This window comes from Plodia interpunctella, chromosome 4 (genome assembly GCF_027563975.2).
Source record: "Plodia interpunctella isolate USDA-ARS_2022_Savannah chromosome 4, ilPloInte3.2, whole genome shotgun sequence".
NCBI classification, from domain to species: Eukaryota; Metazoa; Arthropoda; class Insecta; order Lepidoptera; family Pyralidae; genus Plodia; species Plodia interpunctella.
Window position 1 is genome coordinate 6,174,653 of NC_071297.1, and position 15,907 is coordinate 6,190,559.

Here is a 15,907-nt window from a genome sequence, read left to right on the forward strand (position 1 = left end):
GAGTAATGTGGCCAGCGGCTCGGGTGGCTGGGCGAGACCAGGTCACAAAATGACGAGTATACAGAATTCACGTAGTATTATAGACAATATAATACCAAGTAGAGCTATTTTTTACCTCAAGAACTGTGTTTGGCCGCCTTCATAGTAGTCTTGTGTAAGCCGACCTTCCTTTCACAATTCGACGTAGTAGTCCAGGAGAAGTCCCTAAAAAAATCGACTATTTAGGCGAGTTTGCCATATTTTTGCGTCAGTCACGTTGGGATTACTATTATCTAATTTACGCCTAAAAATATTTTCCAGGGTGATGTTCGATTGAATAGGTCGTCGGGGGTCTCGCCTCCGTGTGGGAACATAATTCCGATGGGCAAATCTAGTCTAAATATCAGTATATCTCACATAAAAACATGCACAACAAAATTATTCTATCTTAAATCTATTTAAAATGAAAATGGAGTGTTGTTATATGAGAAGTTGGTGCCTGAAATAGGCTTTAAAAACCTGCAGTACAGTTCACCATGTTCACATATACCGCATACCGGACGTTATATAAAAATGTGACAATTATTTGTAAGAATTAAATATTATTTATTGGCTAAATATTAAAATGCATATTGAATAATAAACGTATAAATGCCTATTACTCCGTACCCACGTTTACTTCGAATGCGATGTTCATATGCTAACTGTTTCTGCATCCTTTTTATTTTGTGATGGAATTAAAGTCCAACTGCAGCTACTTTCGCTCTTGTAAGAAGAACCAATGCAGCTGAAGCATCTCCAATAATAGTTTTGCATGCCGGCTGGTGCGGAGGAACTGATGACGACCTCGATGGCGCAGTGGTAAAGTGCTTACCTCTGAACCGTGAGGTCTCGGGTTCAATCCCCGGTCAGGTCATGATGGAAAATGATCTTTTTCTGATTGGCCCGGGTCTTGGATGTTTATCTAGGTATGTATTTATTATAAAATATAGTATCGTTGAGTTAGTGTCCCATAACACAAGCCTCTAACTTACTTTGGGACTAATTCAATCTGTGTGATTTGTCCTTATATATTTATTTATACTTATTATTTACTGATCAAGTCATTATTAATATTTCTTCTAATATTATATATCTATTTTGGTGGACAGTAATCACTAACGGTTATAATAATAGTAGGTAAACCTAAACAGTTATAATAATTAAACTTCTTTTGTGACTCGTTTACTGTCCGTCAGTGTTACAATTCAATAACATTTATTGTACGAATACAAATTACAGTAATATAGAGGAAATTACTGAAAATGAATGAAATGAGCAATCGTTTCCAGTCCAGACAACCCTTATTAATGTGTTGATTCATATTGAAAACGGTAAGGGGGTTGCATACCTCAATATAATTCGAACAAATTTATTCTATTTCTCATCCTTTCGTGTTCCCGGTTTTATTAGCGGCCGTGACGCCCCGAAGACAAAGTAAAAAAATATTTTATTATTATTTATTGAAAACTCAGCTGCCATTATAAGACTGGTCACCCTGCCTGACGTCAATCTTTGTTAGTTTGTTATTGCCAGCTTCAAGGCTATTCTTACCCCTAAGTCGTCTCATACGATATACACGGCAGAAAAAGGATTAATCCTACTCTAAATTTTAACAATGAAAGTATATGTTGTCTGATAACTGTTATACTCATTACAAAACGGTTTGGTAGATAGTTAAATTGCTCATGATTGAAAAGGGATTAAATTTTCATTAGATATAATGATTTGAACTTCGACAGCCGGCGAGTACATTTAGATAATAAACATTAATTTAGGTGAGGAGTCCTTTTCATAAAATATGCTATGCATAACTGGACTTGGTTTTATGCCGTTAAGCAACAAATACTAATAATTACGATATAAATAAATTACAATAAGGTAAGAATTTAACTCGTTTCAATTTAATTTAATCTATACTAATTTCAAAGTCTGTCAGTTCCACTTTTACGGCTAAACCGCTGGACTGATTTTAATGTCTCACAAAAGGATATCTAAGTATAGTATTCGTGTAGCTCACCGTAGCTGTCGTAGTCGACAGCATACAGCTCATTGCCAGATTCACACATGTCGAAACAGCGCGTCATGCCTCATTAGTGAGCTATCGATCGGCGCAGCAAAGCTTGCATTAGACAATTTACAACTCTCGTCCCGAAACGCCGCTCGAATTGTGTCGGCACTCTCAAAATTCAATAATTCACCACATTGGCCTACTATTTGATTTTATGGGTTTATAAACGTATTTTCTGTGGTTTGGCAGCAAAATAATGTATCGACGCCACATGTGCTCGTTTAATTCATGAAATGTAAGGAGGTGCTTCTGTATATTAATATGTTTGACATAGTATTTAAAACATTATTTCAGAAAGCAGTTTATTCCTTTCTGAAATCTGACAACATGTGTTCATTTCCTGTCTTCATATCAGATAATAAGTATGAACATAGGGTATACGACAATTCGACAACTGTATATACCCTTCGTAGTGTAAATTTTTCTTATAGCGTGATACTTAGAAGACTAAAAATTCAAACAAGATTCTTATACTAAAACATATTATAATTATAGGTATTACCTATGCAATAGGAGTTAGATAATTCCGATTACCGATACCTACAAATTATTTTATTTCTTAACTACAATATATAAAAAAGAGAAGATCCGGTAAGTAATTATTTTATTAAGACATTCAAACAATTACGAGTAGCCTAGACCCAAATTATCAAGTATATTATACCTAAATAAAAATAAACAGAATACGATTGATAATTTCGCGACATCTCCCGTACCTATTTCGGCAATTGCTTACTTTCAATTATTTGTGTATCAAAATGATTTCCTACGCATTTCTCGAAATCCTGCCAGTAATGCCAGTGCGAATACGAACGGAAAACTTTCTTCAAATCTTTTGTTAGCATTCGGCCTTCGTTTTCTTTCAACAATATTTTGAATAATAAATAAGTATCTACTTTACTGACACGAGACTATAATAAAGAGAGGAAAATGTGGATATATTTATAGAAATGTTTATTTCTTGGCAAATAATTAGGTCGTGTAATGAGCGTTGATTGAAAGAGTCGTGTTTATTACGCAGAGGTGGAGGTAAATTCGCAAATTAAGAATAATACAGAAATAATGATTATATTGCTAAAAATACATAAAATCCTTAGACTTTGTTTATTTATTGTATTATATTTTTTTGGAAAAGCGGCTAAGGCTAACGTATGTTATCCTAAAAGATGAACACAAGTGAAGCGTCCATGAAAAATAGGTATAATATACACTTCTAAACAGGAATTTGTCTTTTTACGTATGTGCAAAAGACAAATTCCTATTTTTAAGCGTATATTAGTGATCGCATTGGCTTTACGCTCATAAATTTTGCAGTAGTTGTTCAAGCGATATATAAGGCATTAATTCTGTACGGTGACTATTTTGCGTTAGCTGGTATTAGATGGCAGGGGTCTTAATGATCGCGTTCACCTGCTTCTGACGGCTGCCACATAAAAAGGGAAAAGTGAAGAAACGAAAAATTTCCTTCGGCGCATCACTTTCATAGAATAATATGCACTATCTGGGTTCTGTTGTCGTGGGAATTCGAGAATAGAAATATGTATATCTTATATTAGTCCTTAGTCTAACTAATATTCTGCTTATTCACTTCTATGCGTCAAAAAATAATAAGATAGAGAATAGATATATTAATAAAATATGTTTATCTTGTACGTAATGTGGCATGTTTATGCAAGTAACGTAATAAATAGAAGTCGAGACAAATTATCTTTCATAAACATGTGAGACGTTATAACTCCGCTTTCATCTTGTCTAGCTTTCTTTGTTTCATTTATTTGGTTATGAAAACTCGTACGACTTTTGTTTTCACAGCTTTTCAGTTTCCAGTAAAAAGGACACCGGCAGACAAATGGATGTGAATATTTTATTTCACAACTTCGAACAAAAAATAGTATGGTTCTTTACAGGTTTTTTAATTTCTCTTGTAGCACAGACTATATATAGTATTATTAATAGATAGATTTTTTATGGTCATGGTTATTAATTGGAATGAAATATACACAACGACTTTCTTGGCAATATAATGGAATGGTTTACCATTGCGCTTTCCATTATACACATACTAGATGATAAATTATCAACTAGAGTTTACGCGATATTTTTGTTCATCGGAAGCAAGTGCGGTGGTCTATATGTACAGATAGTTAGACACAAATAGGATTCGAAGTAAAGGAAGTAGGCCTAAATACTTAATCTAAACCAAATTTATACGTTATAAGACAATTAAAATAAAAATAATATTTATTACTAATATCAACCAAAAAAGTTTCCTTAAAAAACTTAAGAAAAGACTTCGTCCCTCCTAAAATGAGTATAATATTCATAGATAGGAACGGTGATAAATTTGCACTTTATGCCTCACTAAAGCTCTATTTTATCTTTTTTTGTCATCGTTTGAGCCTTTATTTATAACTTACGTGAGAAGAAATCCAACTGACACTTTTGACTTATCATAATTTTATCCTAGAAAAACAAAAATATTACTCGTACCACTATTAGAAATATTTAATTTAGTAACTAGGTATTTACGTTAGTCTATGAGAATTCTAAGCTACTCGTATATGAGTATTAGTTTCTAGGAAATTTCTATTAAAATTAATTTTAGATTTTAATGAAAAAAAACCCTTTTGTATAAGTATTAATAATGTCGATCAAAGAGTAGGTTAAATTGGGCTATGTGTTATATTTAGGTAAGGTTTTAAAAGGGTTATTTGTGTGATTCAGAAATATTAATAATTCAAGTTCTGGTGTCCCGTACGGTCCGGTCTGTCTGATATTGTATTAGAGATGTGTTTTTACAAACCCATGTATTTTTAGACTTGTCCGTCTGCACAGACTTTATATTTACTGGTAGACAAAAAAAGTTAAACAAAAAAATAATATTTACGTATACGACTTTCGTATTGGAAAATTTAACTCATTCATTCAGAGCTCAGTGAGATCAATTTGAAGGATTATGTGATGGTCTTTTAAATTTAATTTTTTTGGTTCGTCAGTCGATTGAAATTTTAGATTTAAAAATATTATCCTTTTTTATTGTGTTCTGCTGAGCGCGTAGTATGGAAGGACATTAATTAAAGTTAGTATTAAATTATATGAGAGTTATTTTTTTGTGGGGTGTAGCCCTAGAGTAGGATCCTTCATATAGTCCCGTGGATGTCGTACGAGGGACACATAGTTTTGGTAGTTGATATGCAACAATAGCATTCCTAAAGCAGGACGTCTGGCAAGTGGGCGGTTGTAAAATCACAGCCGTATTTTCAAAATTTTACGCTGGCCTCGGACTAGTCGGCATCACCTACCCAAAGAGAGAGGTATATTGTAGTTCCAATAGATAAAAATCAACTAGAAAAGAAAAGTACAGCAAAAGTTATCTCTTCAAAAGGGTACCTACTTCGTTAAATTTTCTTAATAGTGTGGCGTTAAACATTGTTTTATTTTCTTCTTCATTTTATACAGTGGCGACTCATAAATATAAAACCACGCTTAGGTTCTTTTAAATTTTAAACCCATTCTTTGCAAAACGTACCTACGGCTGACAGTGCTTATTCTTATCGAGTTGAAATGCTGATGTATTTTCTCCGTTCTATTTAAATGTTTTAACATTCTTTACTCGTTTTATTTTGTTTATATTTGGGAAACAAACAGCACCAACGATAACTTTGAACCTGAATATCATATTTTATTTTTAAAATTACCTGCTATATGAGTATATATGCGCACAGATTTATGTGAATATGCCTCTCGTTGTTATGTTTCCTTAAATAAATTAAGATAAAGGGTTCTTTACTTGTTAATATTGAGGAGTATGACTAATTACTTAAAAGTAACAAATTAAATGACTTTTTAAGACAATAGATTAATTTTGCGTTAATGCGTTTGCCTTTTGTGAACAAGAACTTGTAGTTACTGTCCCATATTATCTGTTTCTTTCTTGATAGTCTTTCTCATCGAGAGGGAAAATGATAAATACCTCCACCATGAATCAGCTACACAATCACATGTTTATTTTATTTTTTTTTTCTTAGTGTGGTTCTTTTTTAGAGCGTTTCGACCATTGCGGCCATGCAGTCATTACGACCGGTAAATTTTCTTGAGGAATGAATCATTTCCAGTGGGTAAACCGGCACTCTGCCTGGGGTCCCATACTCTGGTCCCTCACTCTATGGCTGGTGCGTAACGCATTCCCCTGGAAAAAAAACCAGGTTAGGTTTGGATAGATGTCAAAAAAGCCTTGTTTCGGAGAATAGGTTGTATTTACTTTTCAAAATAAAACATTTACTTACCTATGTTATTAATTATGATTTTAAAAATATTTATCTATTCATAAAAAAGAGAAATATTTTTTTTGGAAATTGATATCTTGAAACAAAATCTCCAACTTTACAAGTTCACACATGGCTTTAATACAAAACACATAGAAATTGATAAAATTAACATTCGAAATTCGACTTTTCAAAAACAAAGTAATTGAGTTTTCGATAAAACAAAAATATAGAAACAAGGAAATATAGCAAACGTTGTCACTCTTTTTCGTTCGTGTTTAAGATAGGTAACGCCTATCCATACCTAGGTGAAGAGTTATAATTGGATGAGTCGTCAGGGCGGATTGAATTATCTGTCAACAGGGACGCGTAGAGTCCGATGGCTCTTCATTACAAAAGCCTTGCACTACGAGTGGGTGGAACTATATTAAGCCTCACAATTTATATGTTTTAGGTTTCAATAAGATACGTCCATTTATATCAGTCTGCGAACTGTTGCTAATGAATAATTGAACAACAAAGCCGAATCAATGAGCTACGATATTCAGTAAAGAAAGATAACCTAATAAAACAAAAACAACTTTTGTTTTTTTTGTGAAGGTTTATTTTATCTTTTTTGTTACAATAGGTTTTGACATTTGGATAAGCCATATTTATAAAGGCAACAACCTGGAAAAAGAGCAACATTTGAATTTAAAATGGATGTTGAGCTTAATTTAGGTATCTTGTAATTTTGCGTTATTTTATGTTAATTATGTAATCTCGTCTGAATTAATTTTTCACAAGGAGTCTGGTAACATAATGTGGCTTGATGTACTTTTAACCAGCTATGAAATTGGATACATTAAAAAATAAAACAGATAAATTGTCCATTTTCACCAAATATCAATTTGCAGCTTCGCCTATTTATTTCTGTAAGAAAGAAAGCTCAGCATGAAGAGGTCGTTTTATTGAAATAAAAAAGTGAACGCCGCGGGTGGCACTGAGTGTGATAAAAATGGAGACATTTATTCAGGGTCTCACATTGATCGTCGTTTGTCACTTGACGAAGCTACAAGTACTTTGTCTCATCCAGATACACACCAAACAAGGGCCTACGCGGGTGAATGACATTTAAATATTTAAGTTGACCAGGGCCCTATTGCCTTATACATTCATGTCAGATTATCGCTTAAATGTCTGTGACGCTATTATCTACAAAGCCAAAGCTTTTTGTAAACCGTGAATACTGAATGAATTACGATTTATACTCGCATTTTGAGCTTTTGATTTTGCAATTACTAAGCGTTCATCCATTGCAATAATCACGTGATTAATATCTATTAGTAATAATATTCTGATGTGAGCGATTAATTTTTCAGCATAGAGAACAAAATAAAAATATATTCCGAGAAATAAAGAATGTAAATGACTGCAAGTATATCAAAGATAATATAATGGAATATTCGCGAGTAATATAATAGGTTTAAGATGCTAATGACCTCGGCAAGAAGGGTAATCAACATCACTCAAAGCCTCTTTTTTTCACCAAAGAAAGAGTAAAAATATCTCGAATATTATTAGCTTTGGTCGAAAATGATGTCATTCGAAACGAAATGACATCTCCATTTCATTTCAGCCACGATCTGAAAAGTTTATTCGTACGTACGTAATACTTTTGTCAGACTTCATTTTATCTAAATGAATCAGGTGAAGGCGTTTCGAGATATTTTTACGCGAATTGAAAAAAAAACTATCAACTTCTAGTACAAGTAATGGCAGCTTCTGATACTTTTATATTGTTGGAAAAAATATCGTTTTGGGGAACGATGGAGCGCAAAACAAGAAAAGAAGAAGAAATTTATTTTATGTTGGGAATATTTGTTATAATATTTGATATATGTAATAATATGAGATATATTGAATATCTCAAAAAATATTATATTTTGATTTTGAAATCAAAATGTTATAATAAGATAGGTAAATGTTATAATAAGATGGTAAGTGCGTCCATACTGGGTATATTTATTGAAACATTTTGCTTCCATGCACATTGCAGAATAGCGTGTCAGCAAATATAATCTTTGTTCCGAAGCTATAAGGTGCAAGTTTTTCGGATCCATTAATACGAAACAACATAATAACATGTTAATCCATTATTACGCTTAACGAGCATGGTACATCGAATATGCAATTTATTTTACGCCCCTACCCATATCCCATTAGGAAATAATGGCATGACAAGAAGAGTCGTATATTTAAGAAGACTGTTAATAAATAAATAAATAGCATGATGCGAATTAGCTGTATTAATTTGTTTTAACTCCGAATTGAAAAATCATATTTTCTTTGTAGCCTACTGAATTAATATAAAAAAAAAAGAAATTTTAATTAAGTACACCACACCATATGTACACCATATAAAAATGACGTTTTACCAGTCAAGGTTAATTTTAACCTGCGCACAACAAGGCAGATTAAACTTCACTTGGAAAATGAACGAAAGGCTATGTAGGCATCGTGCTACTAAATCTTTTAAAATAACAGTATGAAATAAAATCGAATACTTTCAAAATATGAATTTATTTCAACATGGTACATACAGTATTGAAGGGTGTCGATAACGGATGCTCGAAAAGATCGATCGTTGTTGGCATAAAAGAAGAAGTTGAAACAAGAAAAAAGTCGGCGAAACAATAGCCGCCCGAGTAGGACGCTGAAAGCCCCATGAGCTTGCCGATTCGTTAGCAAAGCGAGAAAAACGATTAAAACTCAAGTAAAATAAAGAGTATATAGATTTAACTGGTTTTGTTTTACGTGAACGTAAAGTTTTATGGACGGCTCATTACCGGGGCTCCAGTATATATTTCGAATTAAACAAGTAGTTTTGTCTAAATTGGTTTAGTAGTTTTATCTTGAAAGAGTATTGAACTGTTGATTATTTATATAAATCACAGATATTTGAACACATTTATAAAATCCGACATTTCAGTAAGTTTTATTGTCAAATTGAGGTGTATTTCACATGGAATTTATAGGTATTATTGTACGAAGAACTTATTAAATCAATGGTTGTTCAATAAAGATTGAATTGACCGACATTGTCATTATTATATTTTAGGTAGGTAGGTATAAAAACACGAAGTACTCCCTTGGTTGCGAAGCTGCTCATTCAATAAGGACCCAGTATTATCAATTTAAGAGAAACTTATATACTCACATAATTATTAAATGTGGACGCTGCCATTTTCTTGTGTTGGAGACCAAGACACATTTTGGTCCACTGATTCCGGATAGAAAGTACATCATATTGTTAAGTTATTTTTTAAGAAGACTACTTTTGTGCGTTTGTTATTCTGTGGTCGAATGCCATCGGCTCTGCCTCTAACTGCTTCGTGTCTTTCGTCATTTGTAACGTTTTATTTTCTGCGGTCGCAATTGGTTGATATCAATGTTGGATTCAATGGCCAATGTAATGGATATTTTATTTTGTATCATAACGATATATTTCTAACTACAACGTACTATTTATTTGAATCTAAAGTTGATAATAAACAGATTCCAATTGATTTCAGCAATTTTAAAATTTAAATTATGCACATAATTTCAGCATTAATATGTTCGGAACGTTCGTAGCACTTACCTAACTATATGAATTATTAAAATAAGTTTTATTTAAATAGGTTAGGTTCTAATAACAATAATAATTAACATAGTCTACTAACCTCGAATTGTTGATCTTATGTTTTCATTTATGAATTTTAAAACACCGGTAATATATATGTAAAGTAAAACTTAATAATTTTGTATCAAGCGCTTTGAGAATATGTTTTGAGTTCCATTGTATAATATTATGTCGTCAACTTCACCGATATACTTAATTACCTACTTATTAACATTCGAATAAATATATGTATAAAAATCCCAATTGCCTACAAAATGCCTACAAAAGTTATATATTTAGCCTAAAAATAGAATGTGAAAACGTTTAAATGCCATCATTATTTATTGACAACAATAAAACTTAAAACCAAAAATAAAATCGGATACAATCCAAACTTTTATTTGGTTATACCCTAGAGCAATTCCTACTTTGTTTACAAATAAACTTGGCGTTGAAATTGGGAAGGAAAAAGCTTTTGAAAGAGGATAGGTAAATCGATTTATGCAAAATAGATAGCGCTTTTTGTATGCAAATTTGTGTTGATTTCACAAAGATTGAAATCGTGGTATTGTGAAATGGGAAATATTGATTATCTACAGACAATAAACAAATGTTGATTTATATGGATGTCTCTGCAATCAGAGTTGATAGGTTAACTCAAAATAAATTATTAGTGTTATAGCAACCTCTGTTGTAAAAATAAATAATATTTAATTAATCGAACAAGATTTAATGTATCAGTTTTATTAATTTAATTTACTATTTTATTTTTGTTTTGATTATATATAAAGTTTAGGAAATTATTGATTCTAAAATTGTGACGTCACAAAAAATCAGTCATATAAATGCCATTTTTCTTTTTATTTTTGACATTAGAAAAAATATTTTTGACATTAGGTTTGATTTTTGGAAAATAACCCATTTGACCAAAGCAAGCTTGCCGGACGAAGTAATAACTTTGGTAGGAGCGTTATAATTTTTCGATATTTCATCATTCCCTATGGCGCGGGTAAATTAGAAACCGCTAAAACTTGAAGGTGATAAATCTCTGTCGAATTCGTCAGCCAACAGTTTTATTTCTTTTCTCTTTTAAGCAGGTTTTCCCCCTACAAAGTTACGCTAACTTCAGTGCCGGAATGGTGCGGAGCTTGCTTCCTACACTAAAAAGGAGTTCGATTCCTGATTCAAAGTTTATTTTTAATTATTTCAACTTTACTTCAATATTTAATTTTGAAAATGCAACATTGTATGTATAGATACTACAAAAGTACTGAGAAATAGAATAGAAATAACATCCATGGCTATTCCGTATAATTTACAAGATCTGTCTGAGCATTGAGTAGAGATTGTGCTATCCTAAATGGTACAATGATCCTAATTTCCTACAAAAGTAATGATGACTCGCAGCAAGGTTACGTACCCCTCCTCCGCACGTAGAATTTGGCACATACAATGGAAAACTATATTTTCTACATTTTTTAAACTGTTATGACATAATTCACATATTTATAGCATAACCTGTTTATCTTTTTTTAATTACCGGTGGCGCTAGTGTTCAGTGAGTAATCGCCTTAAGTCAAGATGCTTAAGATACGGTTCTGTGTATACGATTCAGGGAAATAAACACGTGTTTTGTTACACTAGAAGCAGGAGAGATAAGTATAGTGAAAAAGTAAAAGTATATTTTCTTAGTATAAAAGCACTTGACCTTTCCCGCACTGAGTGTCGATTCGTAAGTTGAGTAAGCACAGCAATAGTACATTCGATTCATAGTTCACTAGACAGGCATTAGTTACCCGTCAGTAGGGAGCGCGCCGGGACGCGGACAATAATGAATATACAGAAGTATTATAACATATACACATATCAGACAGCGAATCTTCCAAACAATTTGCACAACTTTTGCCGACTTGTATTGATTTTCTCATTCATATAAATATGATCCGCTCTCATCGGATGTATTCAGAGATTTCAAGAGATGTTGATTCGTCAACTTCGAAAGCTGATAAACAAACAATTGTTGTGAATTGTTGTTAAACGAACGAAGTAATATTGCACGAGTACTTACGTCCGATTTACAATACACTTATTAAGTATTTAAAAGGTAAATATTTGAATTTTATTCGCTCTACGGTAAAATGTACAAATGAGACTTAAAACGATTTGGAATAAATTGACATGACATAGCAAAGTAAATGTTTAAACTGCTTTTTTATCTGTAGCATTTTTTATTTACACCTAAAGATATACATAGTTACAAGTAGCAGGGGCGGGAAGAACGCGACTACGCGATTTGTTCCCGGGAATTGCATTGTCCCGACACCTGGAATCTGGATTCGGTTAGTACCTTCCAAAGGAGATTTGTACGGCGCGCGCGAACCGGTGAAAAAGACAGCGGCGCAAATACGTTCACAAGATGTATATGTACAGGGGACTACATGTTGTCAGCTACAGCTGGAGCGAGACGTCTATTTGAGAGATTTCTGTATGTTTAACTGTTTAATTGAATAATCTTTTTTGTAAATGGTTCACTGTCTGTCTAAGCATGCTCAATACCAATTCTATCCGCCCATCGTGTTCCCGCCGTAGTAATGTCAGTACCATTGACAAGTTCCATTATGATACTGATCCAAGTCACAATTAATTATATTGACACCATTTCCCTACGTCTACCGAAATCTATTTCGAAAGTCCTCTGATGTATTGTGTGAGTCCTCGATCTTTCACACTTTAATACCCGCTATACCCTGTAAGTAATTCAGAACCTGTGCTAAGGGCTGTGTTTTTATAGTAAAATACTTCACGTTATGCTTAAAGAGGTAGCATGCATGTTGCTAGTTTTCTGGTGATTTTGTCCAAGCAAAATAAATGTATTGTTCAAAAATGATTTTGAAGCTAATTTAGTCAATGAAGAAGTACATGTATACAGAAAATAATATTAAATTGAAGCTATCTTATACTGGCGAACTTTGGTATGAACACAATCATTTGTTTTAAAGTTCGACTCAATTTGGGGGGAATTAGTTAACTCAAGATCATATCTTACGAAAGTTGTATAAAATTCGAGCGACATCGAGAAGGGATTAGGGACAGAAGGATCAGAACTTTGTCGATTTTATTAACTTCCTATGGCTCTTGTATACACGACTTTTAATAATAGACCTCGAAAGTTAATAAACTTTTGTGTATTACTTCAGCGTTTGCCAATGTTATGTTTTAATGTTTTTTGTATAGGTAGCTACTGGAGGAAATATGGATCTGAAAAGGATAAATGCAGAATGTTAACGTCAATTACTTATATTATAAAACATTTCTTATACATCGACCTTAAATTTTTCATATACCATTAGTTTTAAACTAATCGTTTTGATCCAAATAAATGAAAAATATATATAGGTAGTATTTTTCACTTTTAGTTTAAACCGCATTAAATATTATCTTTTATCTTTTATGTAAATATAATAAACTTTTCTTTGCAAATAAATCCGCAGCACACCCCCTTCTTGATGCTATTAACTCTGAAATAGTAATTGCTGTAGACTGCTGATAATACATTTGATATTATTAAACAATAATTAAGCTAATATTTAATTAATATGATACCAAGCGGTTACTTCGTCGATTCTTAGGCTGTCGGTTAATCCTGGAGATCCGCCACAAATTCTCTTGTTGTGGATGTCAAACCAACTAAATTGTGGTTTGCATGGAAATATTAGTAGTTACCTACATATAATATATTTGTGAGATATGGTGGGTTGCACTATAATCTTTAACTTTAACATTAACGTGCACTGAAAAATGCAAAGTACGCCATTTTGTCCAAACGTCAGTGGCGCGCCGCGCCGGTTAAAGTCAACGTCAAATTTGACGGCACAACTCACTCATATTAATTTCCCATTTCTAATAATTTTATTTGAAAACAAAACCTCCGGCACCTAGGGCCCGCCCTTTGTAACAGTAACTCGTAAATTTGTGTAAATATTTATGGCAAATCCTCTCCATGCACACCACGTGAGAGGCGGGCTCAATTCTCATGTCAATAATGTATCGAGACTGGAAGTGCTCTGTTTCAAGCCCAATATATTCTTATTCGATACACATTGACTTCTGTCTCCACATCGGTACCTATACCTACCCAAAATAGAAATTGTTTTCTTATAATATAGTAGCTAATAATAGTTAATGAAAAGGTTGGTTTTGATTATCTTATTTTCTATAATCAATTAAAAACAAATATAAGCAACCTAAGCGAACGCTTAGTTTAAAAAAAATTAATGATGCCACAATTTCAATAACATTTAAATTATTTACTATAAAAGTTTCTAAATAAACTATGATTTTATTCTGCAAATTGTAGACATAATAAAAAAAATGCAATGAAAATTTAATAAAATACATTGTAGTCGTCAATAACAAATCCATGTAACACTGGCGGAACTATCGATCGTGTGAGAGCAGTAAATGACAAGGTTCGCTTAGAGAATAGCTCCCTGAAATTTATGGCCACTGCGTTTAAAGGCGCAGGTTACGAACCGATATAAATAAACAGTAATCCGTTACAGGCTAATAAAGCTGTTGTTTGTGTTAAGAAGTCGTAACGTTATATCATTATTCAACTAACTAGCATTTGCTGTCTTAGTAGTAAAAGTTAAATTAATACATTTGCTAACAACTTCCTATGACTTTCGATATTAGCTACACGACGACACAAAAATCACAGATGATGAGACACAATGGCAGAGTTTTGGGAATTCAACTAAAAATGAACATGTCGGGCGTCAGTGGTGACACATGCAAAGTTCATCTGGGTAGACCACGGGCACTTTTTCTGCCTGCGTTATAGGTATCTATTGTTTTGACTTTAGTTTTATTATTTTATCTATGTTTTCAATAATAATGAATACATTTCTCGTGCTAATTCCTGCACCGAATATAACAATGATAACAAATGCAATTACACTTCTTCAAATTCAAATTGGAATAAAAACATACTTAATGGGTGTAGTCACCGTGTTCATAAATTCCTCAAATCGCCGTGAAAATCGTGTTACCGTCGAAGTATTGAGGCAACTCGCTGGCGTTTTATTTTATTTCGACTAAGGATTTTCCGGCAGAGAGGCTGCAGGTTCGGTCAGATAAAGTGCGCTCAAATATAAAGTTTCAATTTCCGTGCTCGCCAGACGTGCGGGGCCTTCCGAAATGGCAACATTGTTATGAACTGTCCCTTTCGCGCTTTGTTCTACACGTTATCGTCTGTCGATACGTCAAGCTAATGTTACCAATAAAGACTAACTATTTTGAACTATCTCATCTATTGTAGTGCGTGCTTGGTTTTGTAAACGGGGTTAAAGTAGTTTTATTTCTAAAGTGTATATGAGATACATTTACCTTCAAGTGTAATTTGTGGATGATATGTTTTCAGGACAATCACGTAGAATAAGATCAGAATAAAAGGAGAGGAAAAATGTCTGATGAACATGTTTTTATGACAGAATACTGTCATAAAAACATGTTGGATATTATGTGTTCATCTTGCGTGCCAATTAAAGTAATACATCTTTTGACGCCATGTGCCTCCGCAGCGCGTCAAAAAACACAATATAATCTATCAGTTTCATCAAATCATTTCACTAGTGTAGAATGTATACTTATGAGAAGATATAAAATAATAAGCAATAAATTTTATAAAACACAAATGTCAACTTTCTAAAGTGTGTTTTATTAAAATTTCAGACTAGCTTACTATCTCGGCCATTCATGAGAGATTGGTATGTACGTATTCGTACACGGAATTCTGCAGTTCGTTTCTGAAATTGGAGCCGCTATTCCGACCGTTTTGGTATAATAGCATCTTTCGTATGGATAGTATAATTTTTAGAGCAGTGTTTCAAATGTTTTAAAAATATATTT